This window comes from Procambarus clarkii, unplaced genomic scaffold (assembly GCF_040958095.1).
Source record: "Procambarus clarkii isolate CNS0578487 unplaced genomic scaffold, FALCON_Pclarkii_2.0 HiC_scaffold_1426, whole genome shotgun sequence".
NCBI classification, from domain to species: Eukaryota; Metazoa; Arthropoda; class Malacostraca; order Decapoda; family Cambaridae; genus Procambarus; species Procambarus clarkii.
Window position 1 is genome coordinate 1 of NW_027190454.1, and position 9,461 is coordinate 9,461.

The 9,461-nt window shown below is 38.9% G+C and overlaps 1 pseudogene; it reads left to right on the forward strand.

Annotated features, from left to right (window-relative positions):
* Positions 1 to 857: 857 nt before the first annotated feature.
* LOC138362200 (S-adenosylmethionine synthase pseudogene) lies at positions 858 to 5,059 on the forward strand (annotated as a pseudogene).
* Positions 5,060 to 9,461: the final 4,402 nt, after the last annotated feature.

Here is a 9,461-nt window from a genome sequence, read left to right on the forward strand (position 1 = left end):
TCCTTTACAATGACAGTGTTGTTTGGGTAAAGAGAAACATTGTTCATTATAAAAAACAAAGTCAGGTTATAGCTTTAATAAAAGGTGAGGCTCCTAAAAAAATTTTTTGTACAAGGACTAGGCTATAGAAGAGTTTCAAAATACCAAGAGAAGCCAAAATTATGCCTGAAGTGTTATTATTGGGGGCATTTGGTTTTGAAATGTCAGTACGACCCCAGGTGTAAGTACTGTGGTAATAAACATGACTCTAAAGAGTGTACAAAGAAACAAAAATTTCCATTTTGTTGTAATTGTAGAGGTAAGCATACTCCTTGGTCTTATCTATGCCCCATGAATCCTATAAATGCTGTTGCAGGGGGGTGGTATTCTGCCAGCTAAGGGAAACAAACTAGCTAGGCCCACACAACTGAAAGTCCTAAAGTCCTGTAGTATACAAATGTAACCTAATTACTACTATTATATTGAATTTTTTGTAGTAACTTTACTAAACTAATCTATGCCTTTGAGATATGTATGTATGTATGTATGTATGTAAGCATCTTTCCCATTCAAAACAATATATAATTAACAAATTATAATGTTCGATAATTAAAGGATAATTGGATTAATAAAAGAAAACAAATTAAAAAATATATTTTTTTTGATTTATAGAGGGATATAAAAGAGGAGGTACTCCTGTTCAATTCACTTGACACAGATGTCAGTAGCATATTATATACCTTGGGCAAAAGTTTATGTTGTGACTACCGGGCACACTGATTACCTTTGTCGACATGAACAATTTGAGAAAGAATGAGTCAAATAAAAGAAGGTGGTTATCACTCAGACGAGATATGAAGCCAATCTTCATAGACAGGATGAATGACTGGTTCAGGGAATACCAAATCCCAGAAGATATTGATACATTTGTTGATGACCTTAATCACCAAATTGAAAGTTGTCTTAGAATTCAGCGCCGTACGCCTCGACGAAGACCCCCTCGGAAGAAAATGCCTCGAGGCAAAGATCCACAGAGTAAAGCTGAAGAATTAATTCACATGTGGAGTAAGGCAGCATCCTCATCCTCCCTCTCAACGGAAATCGTCATGGAACAGCTCCTGCTACAGAATGACAGAAGAACTAGAATAGCGAGAGCACAGTCTAGTGAGGACGAATATGGAGAACCTATCACAGCCCAGGAAGTAAGGGCGGCTGTTAAGAGAGGTAAAATTACAGCACCTGGTGAGGATGGCATTACCTACGACATACTTAATGCATTGTGTGAAGTGCCTGGGAATCCACTACTCCTATTGTTTAACAAATCATTCCTAAATGGAGTTCTGCCCACACAATGGAAACACGCCAAAATTGTTCCCATACCAAAACCGAATGACCCTGGCAATTACAGACCTATCAGTCTCGTGTCATGTACTTGCAAGATGCTGGAAAAGATCATCCTAAAACGACTGTTACACAAAATAGGTAGGTTTGGGGAAGGAGTCAATGGATATGTCAAAGGACGGAGCACAGCCAATTGTATAATTAATTACCTGGTTAATGACACGGCTAGGTACTCTGTATTTGTTGACATAAAAGGAGCCTTCGACAAAGCCCAGGGAATTGCGATCCTGGACGAGCTTGCATGTATGGGTGTCAAGGGGAGACTCATGAAATGGATTGAAGACTACCTCACAGGGAGGAAAGCTAAGGTCTACTTCAATGGAGCAATCTCAAGAACAATGAATATGGAACTCGGGACCCCCCAAGGAGGAGTCTTAAGCCCTACACTATTCAATGTACTTATGAATGCAATTGCCAATATTGATTTTCCTGAAGGAACACAACTAGTGGGATATGCAGATGATGTCCTAATACAAGCTCCCACCTTTGATAAAATAAAACAGGCCATTGAACTCCTTGGAAGGAAATGTATTGAGCTCGGTTTCACTCTCTCCACAAACAAGACAAAAGCATACTCCCATCGCAAGCGGAGAGAAAATGAAGAACTGCAAATTAATGGTGTAACACTTGAATGGGTTGACCACTATCGGTATCTTGGCGTCACCGTCGGTTCAAACAAGGGAAAGAAAGAGGAGCTCAATCAAATCATAGGAACATGCAAAAGTCGACTCAGGGAACTGAAACTGAAAGCTATGACTTGGAATGATGGCCATGGAGCCTCTATTGCTGTACTTAAAATGATGTACACAAACTATGTACGCTCCGTCATTGACAACGCAGCACCTGTTTTATGTACTTATTCACAAAGTGATATGAATAGGCTAGAAAGCATACAGGATGAAGCCATTTCAATCATTCTTGGAGTTCCAAAGAAAAAAACTGCTGAAATGTCCAATCTACAAAAAGAGTTATTATCCCTTCCCAGTATTAAAGAAAGAATTGTGGAACTGAATGCTAAGCTTGCAATTAGGATTGCCAGAGATCCCCATTATAATGACATGGCTAAAAAAAAATTGAGCTCTGTGCTACTTTCAGGGGGAAACAAGAGAAGCAAAAAATGGCATCACAGAGCAGTCGGCTACCTTGAAGATCTTCACCTACTTCAACAAGCTCGTGAGCTCATGCCTGTAGAAAGATTACCTCCCTGGGTGGATCCCCTGAATGACTCGTGCAGGATTATCATCAATGATATGGTAAAGAAAAAAACCAACATGGTACACAAAGAAATAAGCCACAAGTATCTTAAGGAAATTTATAATGAAGCTGGAGATGAACTAGATCAAATCTTCACTGATGGGTCATCTAATCCTATTAATGGCCGGGCGGGTGCAGCATACACGGTAATTAAGAAGGATGATGTATTTTTTCCTCCCAAAAATGAGGAAAAAGCGCGCATTGAGAACTATACCTCTTCAACACAAGCAGAGTTAACTGCCATTGCTATGGCGTTAAGGTATATTATTGAACAGAATACTACTGGTGCAGTGATTTGCACCGATTCGAGAGCAGCACTGCAAAGCCTAAATAAAGATCGGGACGAGAATCTTTCAATAGTCGCTGAAATTAAGAGAGTTGTGAAGGTACTAACCAACCAGGGAAGAGTTGTCAAGTTCCTGTGGATTCCCTCCCATGTTGGAATCTATGGAAATGAACGCGCAGATGTGTTGGCAGCTGAAGGCGCTGACGGAGACCATATTGAATACTTCATACCCAAGACTCTTCTAGAAATTAGAAGTATTATTAGGGAACATCATCGTCATCTCAATCATTATGAAACCCCCAAAAAAAGAGAATGTGGTGGTTGCGGGAGAGAATTAATAATAGAGAAAAAACATCTTGGATACAAATGTCCACACGTACAGCAGCTTTTTGTTAACAACATATAATAAAGATGATTTATAATGTATCTTATCTACCATTTGACAGAGGCTGTTTACCTTGGAGACTGGTTGGAAATATATGAATTGAATTTCAAATCTTATTGTTCCTTCTATTACATTTTTATATATGACTAATAAATACTTCTATAATTATTAACACAATATTATTATTATCCCTTTCACCAGATGGAATTATTATGTTCATAAAGAGTTAAGGATTACAGGTTACCAAATTATACATTCACTCTTCCAATTAGAATGAGTAATAATGGTTTTTTTTAATGGTTTATAATCATTTCAAAATAAAATAAATGATCCATATTCTTTTTTGACTCACAGTTTTGTTATAAGACAGAGCAGCTGCACACTTGCTTTACAGTTGCTCAGTTGCTCTCTCTCCATGTGACCAGGTTTGCGTTCTCTCTCTCTCTTTCTCTCTTCACACAATTAGGTCAATGTTTTTAATAATATTCCTTTACATAACGGATTTTTATTTAGTTAAAATCTAGCCAAGGAAACCTGGTCCCAAATTCAAGAGTACTTAGAGTAACATTTTCGTTCCCCAGGATAGTGTGCTGAGAGCATGGATGGAGATCATGAGACGTTCCTCTTCACCAGTGAGAGCGTAGGCGAAGGCCACCCCGACAAAATTTGCGATCAGATCAGCGACGCAGTGCTTGATGCCCATCTTAGCCAGGACCCTGACGCCAAAGTTGCTTGTGAAACGTGTACCAAAACTGGTATGATCCTGATCTGTGGGGAGATTACGTCCAAGGCCCAAGTTAATTATCAACAAATTGTGCGTGATATTGTTAAGAAAATTGGTTTTGATGATTCACGAAAGGGCTTTGACTACAAGACCTGCAATATTCTTCTGGCCCTGGAGCAAAAGTGTGCAGGAGATTGCTAATGGTGTACACATCGGGCGCAGTGATGACAACACTGGTTCAGGGGACCAGGGACTGATGTTTGGTTATGCCACTGATGAGACCGACGAGTGCATGCCCTTAACTATTATGCTGGCACACCGTCTCAATCAGAAGATTGCAGAGCTGCGAAGAGATGGGACGTTCTGGTGGGCGCGACCTGACTGTAAGACTCAAGTCACATGCCAGTATGCCTTCGATCAAGGAGCTGTTATTCCCAAAAGAGTGAACACTGTTGTCGCTTCTGTACAGCACTCGGAACAAATTACTGTCGAAGCTTTGCGTGACGAGGTTATAGAGAAGGTCATCAAGGTCATTATTCCTGAAAAATATATAGATACTCAAACGAAATACCACATCAACCCTTGCGGAGAATTCATCATGGGTGGACCTCAAGGTAACGTTGGGCTAACTGGTAGGAAAATCATCGTTGACACTTACGGTGGGTGGGGCGCTCACGGCGGGGGAGCATTCTCTGGCAAAGATTACACAAAGATTGACCGCTCAGCGGCCTATGCCGCCCGATGGGTTGCCAAGTCACTGGTGAAAAACAAATTATGTAGACGCTGTTTGGTTCAGGTATCTTACGCCATTAGTGTTGTGCACCCCATAAGCATCAGCATCTTCCACTATGGTACCTCACAGTACACATCAAAACAGCTTCTGAAGATTGTTAACCACAACTTTGATCTACGACTAGGACATATTGTCAAGGAGCTGGGCTTAAAGAGACCAATTTACAGTGATACGTCGTGTTATGGACATTTTGGACGGCAACAGTTCTCTTGGGAGCAGCCCAAGAAGTTGACCATCCCTGAATTTTAGAGTCAAATAATTCTTAAGGATGACTATCATTTTTACGTTTTTCATCAAGTCCCTGTTAATATGGGAGAACACTATGTCTATGCTTGATTCACAACTCTCCTAAACACGAGAGTGAAGTTATTGAGAACACTTTCCCACCAGGAGACTTGAACCCTAGCCAGCACAGAAGCCTGGTGGGAACCTTTAATTTTATATTCAATTGATAGTTTTATATACTTTTTTGACGTTTTATATACCCGAGTATATAAAATCTCCGGGCCTTTTATATATCAGAGTAAATAAAATTAAAATGACTCTATAAGACCAGCGTCTGGGTCAAGATAAATACGTTTTCTTCCACTAAACTGAATCCAGTTTTTTTTATCTTTTTTTCGGTGGGGGGTTCTATGTCCTCCTCCTCCTCCTCCTCCTCCTCCAACTGTTTGTGGTTCTCCTCCTCCTCCTCCTCCTTCTCCTCCTCCAACTGTTTGTGGGTCTCCTCCTCCTCCTCCTCCTTCTCCTCCAACTGTTTGTGGGTCTCCTCCTCCTCCTTCTCCTCCAACTGTTTGTGGGTCTCCTCCTCCTCCTTCTCCTCCAACTGTTTGTGGGTCTCCTCCTCCTCCTCCTCCTTCTCCTCCTCCAACTGTTTGTGGGTCTCCTCCTCCTCCTTCTCCTCCTCCAACTGTTTGTGGGTCTCCTCCTCCTCCTCCTCCTCCTTCTCCTCCTCCAACTGTTTGTGGGTCTCCTCCTCCTCCTCCTCCTCCTCCTTCTCCTCCTCCTCCTCCTCCTCCTTCTCCTCCTCCAACTGTTTGTGGGTCTCCTCCTCCTCCTCCTCCTCCTCCTCCTTCTCCTCCTCCTCCAACTGTTTGTGGGTCTCCTCCTCCTCCTCCTCCTCCTCCTCCTTCTCCTCCTCCTCCAACTGTTTGTGGGTCTCCTCCTCCTCCTCCTCCTCCTTCTCCTCCTCCAACTGTTTGTGGGTCTCCTCCTCCTCCTCCTCCTCCTTCTCCTCCTCCAACTGTTTGTGGGTCTCCTCCTCCTCCTCCTCCTCCTCCTTCTACTGTTTGTGAAGTTTTTACCTTTCCTACTCCTTCTCCTGCATTTTGTAATTCTCCTCCTCCATGTGATTCTTTTGTTTGTTCTTCTTTCTCGACTTCCACATAAATGTTAAATTTAATGCTAGCAAATGTGTCTGAGGAATTATATTCTTAGCTAACATTTTACATTCCACCTCATTATGACCGTCTTCGAGTTCAAGTTTCATAACCACGAATGGGGGTAGTGAATTTTCTTTCATTGGGAAACTGTCCGAATAAAATCCACAATTAAATATATCTTGACTTGCAGCATGGGTACATGATATCAACAATTTGTTCATGTAAAATCGTTTTCCTTCCTTTCGACATTTTTTACGTGATGCCTCTAAATTGTTCTTTAATTTGACGTCTTTTATTTCACGTCGATCTGTATAAATATCAGGTGTGAAATTATGGAAATTCCATGGAAATATTAATATAATTGGATTTTTTGTATAATATCCCCTATCAATATTAGAATTTGTATATAGTTTATTTATGTAATATGCAGAATAACCATTGGTAAAGTTGTGGATTTCATCATAATAACTAAGGAATTTATTAAAGGGTTGAATTAGTGTCTTATCAGTTTCAGTAATAGTTTTAGGATTATACGAAATTGGTGGTTTGGGAACAATAAAGAGACCTTTATAAGTTTTTATGTCTTCGATAAATGGCGAGAATAATGATTCTATAAGTTTGAATTTCATTTGGGATTTTCGAAGTTTAGACGAATCTGTGGAGGATTGTAATAATTCTTGAAGTAATTCATGAGGTTGTTCGACGGATTCCATTTGACTGATGACGTGAGGAACGCCAGAGGACTCATTTTCACTTGTTTGTAATTCTACTCCGCCTTCTTCTCCTCCTCCTCCTTCTCCGACATCTTGTAATTCTCCTACTCCTCCTCCTCCTCCTCCTCTTCCTCCTCCTCCTCCTCCTCCTCCTCCTCCTCCTCCTCCTCTTCCTTCTCCAGTGTCTTGTAATTCTCTTCCTCTTCCTCCTCCTCCTTCTCCGGCATCATGTAATTCTCCTCCTACTCCTCCTTCTCCAGTGTCTTGTAATTCTCTTCCTCTTCCTCCTCCTCCTCCTCCTCCTCCTTCTCCGGCATCATGTAATTCTCCTCCTACTCCTCCTTCTCCAGTGTCTTGTAATTCTCTTCCTCTTCCTCCTCCTCCTCCCTCTCCATCGTCTTGTAATTCTTCTGCTCCTCCTTCCCCTGCATCATGTAACTCTACTCCTTCTCCTGCGTTGTATAATTCCCCTCCCACTACTCCTACGTTGTGTAATTCCCCTCCCACTCCTCCTCCTACATCTTTTATTAGCTCAATGGACTTTGGTGTTGTGTCATGGCTGATGGAATTGTAATTGTTTTCCTTTTTATATAATTTTTTAGTATTTTTAGATTTTTTCCGTGAATTAATGACTACTATAACTGTTAGGAAAATAATTAATATTATTAACATAATAATTGTTGACAGTAGATTATTCATTCTTAATTTTCTCTTTTTTTAATTATATGATTTTTAATTCAGATATTTTTAAAAAATAAAGTAATTATGCAACCAAAGTCAAATATGTTATTGTTTTTATCCTGTTGAGTAGTTTTCCAGTATTAAGTGATATTGGATATTATATTAAATATTGGAATACCATTCAATATTGAATGAGTAATTCAATGTTGAATGAGTCATTCAATGTTGGATTGTTTTCCAGTATCCAGCACTATACTATATACTCTATACTATGTCGATATTGATTAGTTTTCTGGTTAGTATCCAATGATATTGGATAGTATATTCAACATTGAACGTGTGCAGATGTGACAGCAGTCACAAACACCCTGATGGATAGTTGAAAAAAAAGAGATTTGAGTCCCTGATTAAAAAAAAAAAAAAAACTACTACTACTACTACCATACTTAAATTACTTACTGTTTTGCTTACTGAACACTGTAATACAACAGGTGTTGATGCAAACTCTAATCCCCAAAATGTCGTCCCTACCACAGGTGTTATTAGAAAACATATTTGCACTTGTTCCATATCGTCATCTTTTAATTATTTGTTCCAGAGTTTGTAAAATTTGGAGCCATGTTATTCTTGACTCGTCATACATGCCATTCCGCACTCTTTATCATCGATTAATATGGGATTCATATACTCTTTTCCCTAGTCCACTTCTACATAGCAATGAAGATGGTAATTTGTCTCTTTACAATGCATCCTATATTGTGGAACAATTATGTTACATCAAATACAACATAACCGATGGAAGATACTGTATGAGAGGCCTTCTAAAGATGATCGAGACTAAAATGAATAACTGGTCGAAAATGGGTCAAGAAAAAAAGACTCTGAACTATTTGAGTTATTGAATGATCATCCTATGTTTACATCAACATTAAAAACAATGACGAGTGTTAATCATCCTTTAAAAGGTATGATAAACAAAAACAATGTGTGGTCTTTAGTGACAGCTATGACAATGTTCTCTCGGGATACAGATGAAATTTTACAATTGTTAAATATTTGTCTTCGAATGTATCCCACATCAACTGTTCTGGATATTTTTTATGGATATACAGTTATTTTTCTTTTTTCTTTTCAAAACTTACAGCAATCTAATATTAATCATTATAAGGTACATTCTGCACTCTATCTGACAGAAAATATAATTCTTCAATCGTCAGAACAAACATATTATTGTGAACAGGCCCTTCTAATCAATCATGTTCCAAGTAAAGGTGAAATTACACGTGTCGATTATGTTCCTGGAGTGGATATAGTCAGTATAGTTTTGAAGATAGTAAAGCGGCATTCATCTTTGCAATTTTTAATTATCGAATCGCAGCCACAATCACCACTTGTACAACAGTTACCGCAAAATGCTATTTGTTCATTTTCTATGTTTAATTCTTTTTCTTTTTCTTTTGATGTATTGGTGCTTATGCCAGATTCTTCTGATATTAATAGGGAGGAAGACTGGAGACAAAAATTGAAAGAAATTTCAGTAATCAAATTTAGAAACATTTTATCTGAACAAAATAAACCCTGTTATAATTTAAATATTAATGTATATCTACTAATGGTAAGTAAGAGGAATCAGGATTTATGTTGGATTATGTATTGTATTTTGGGACTACGTAACTTTATAATTCCTGTAAGTACTGAAATGTGTCAGGTGCAAGAAAGGAGTTGTGAAGACAATGTTTTAGTTATTTGTTCATCTATTTCAAGTATATATATGTACTGTTATGACCATTATTGTAATTCTTATATGGAAAAATTTTGTGTTATTACAATAGATGGGAGTTTTCAAAGATTTCTAGATGATGT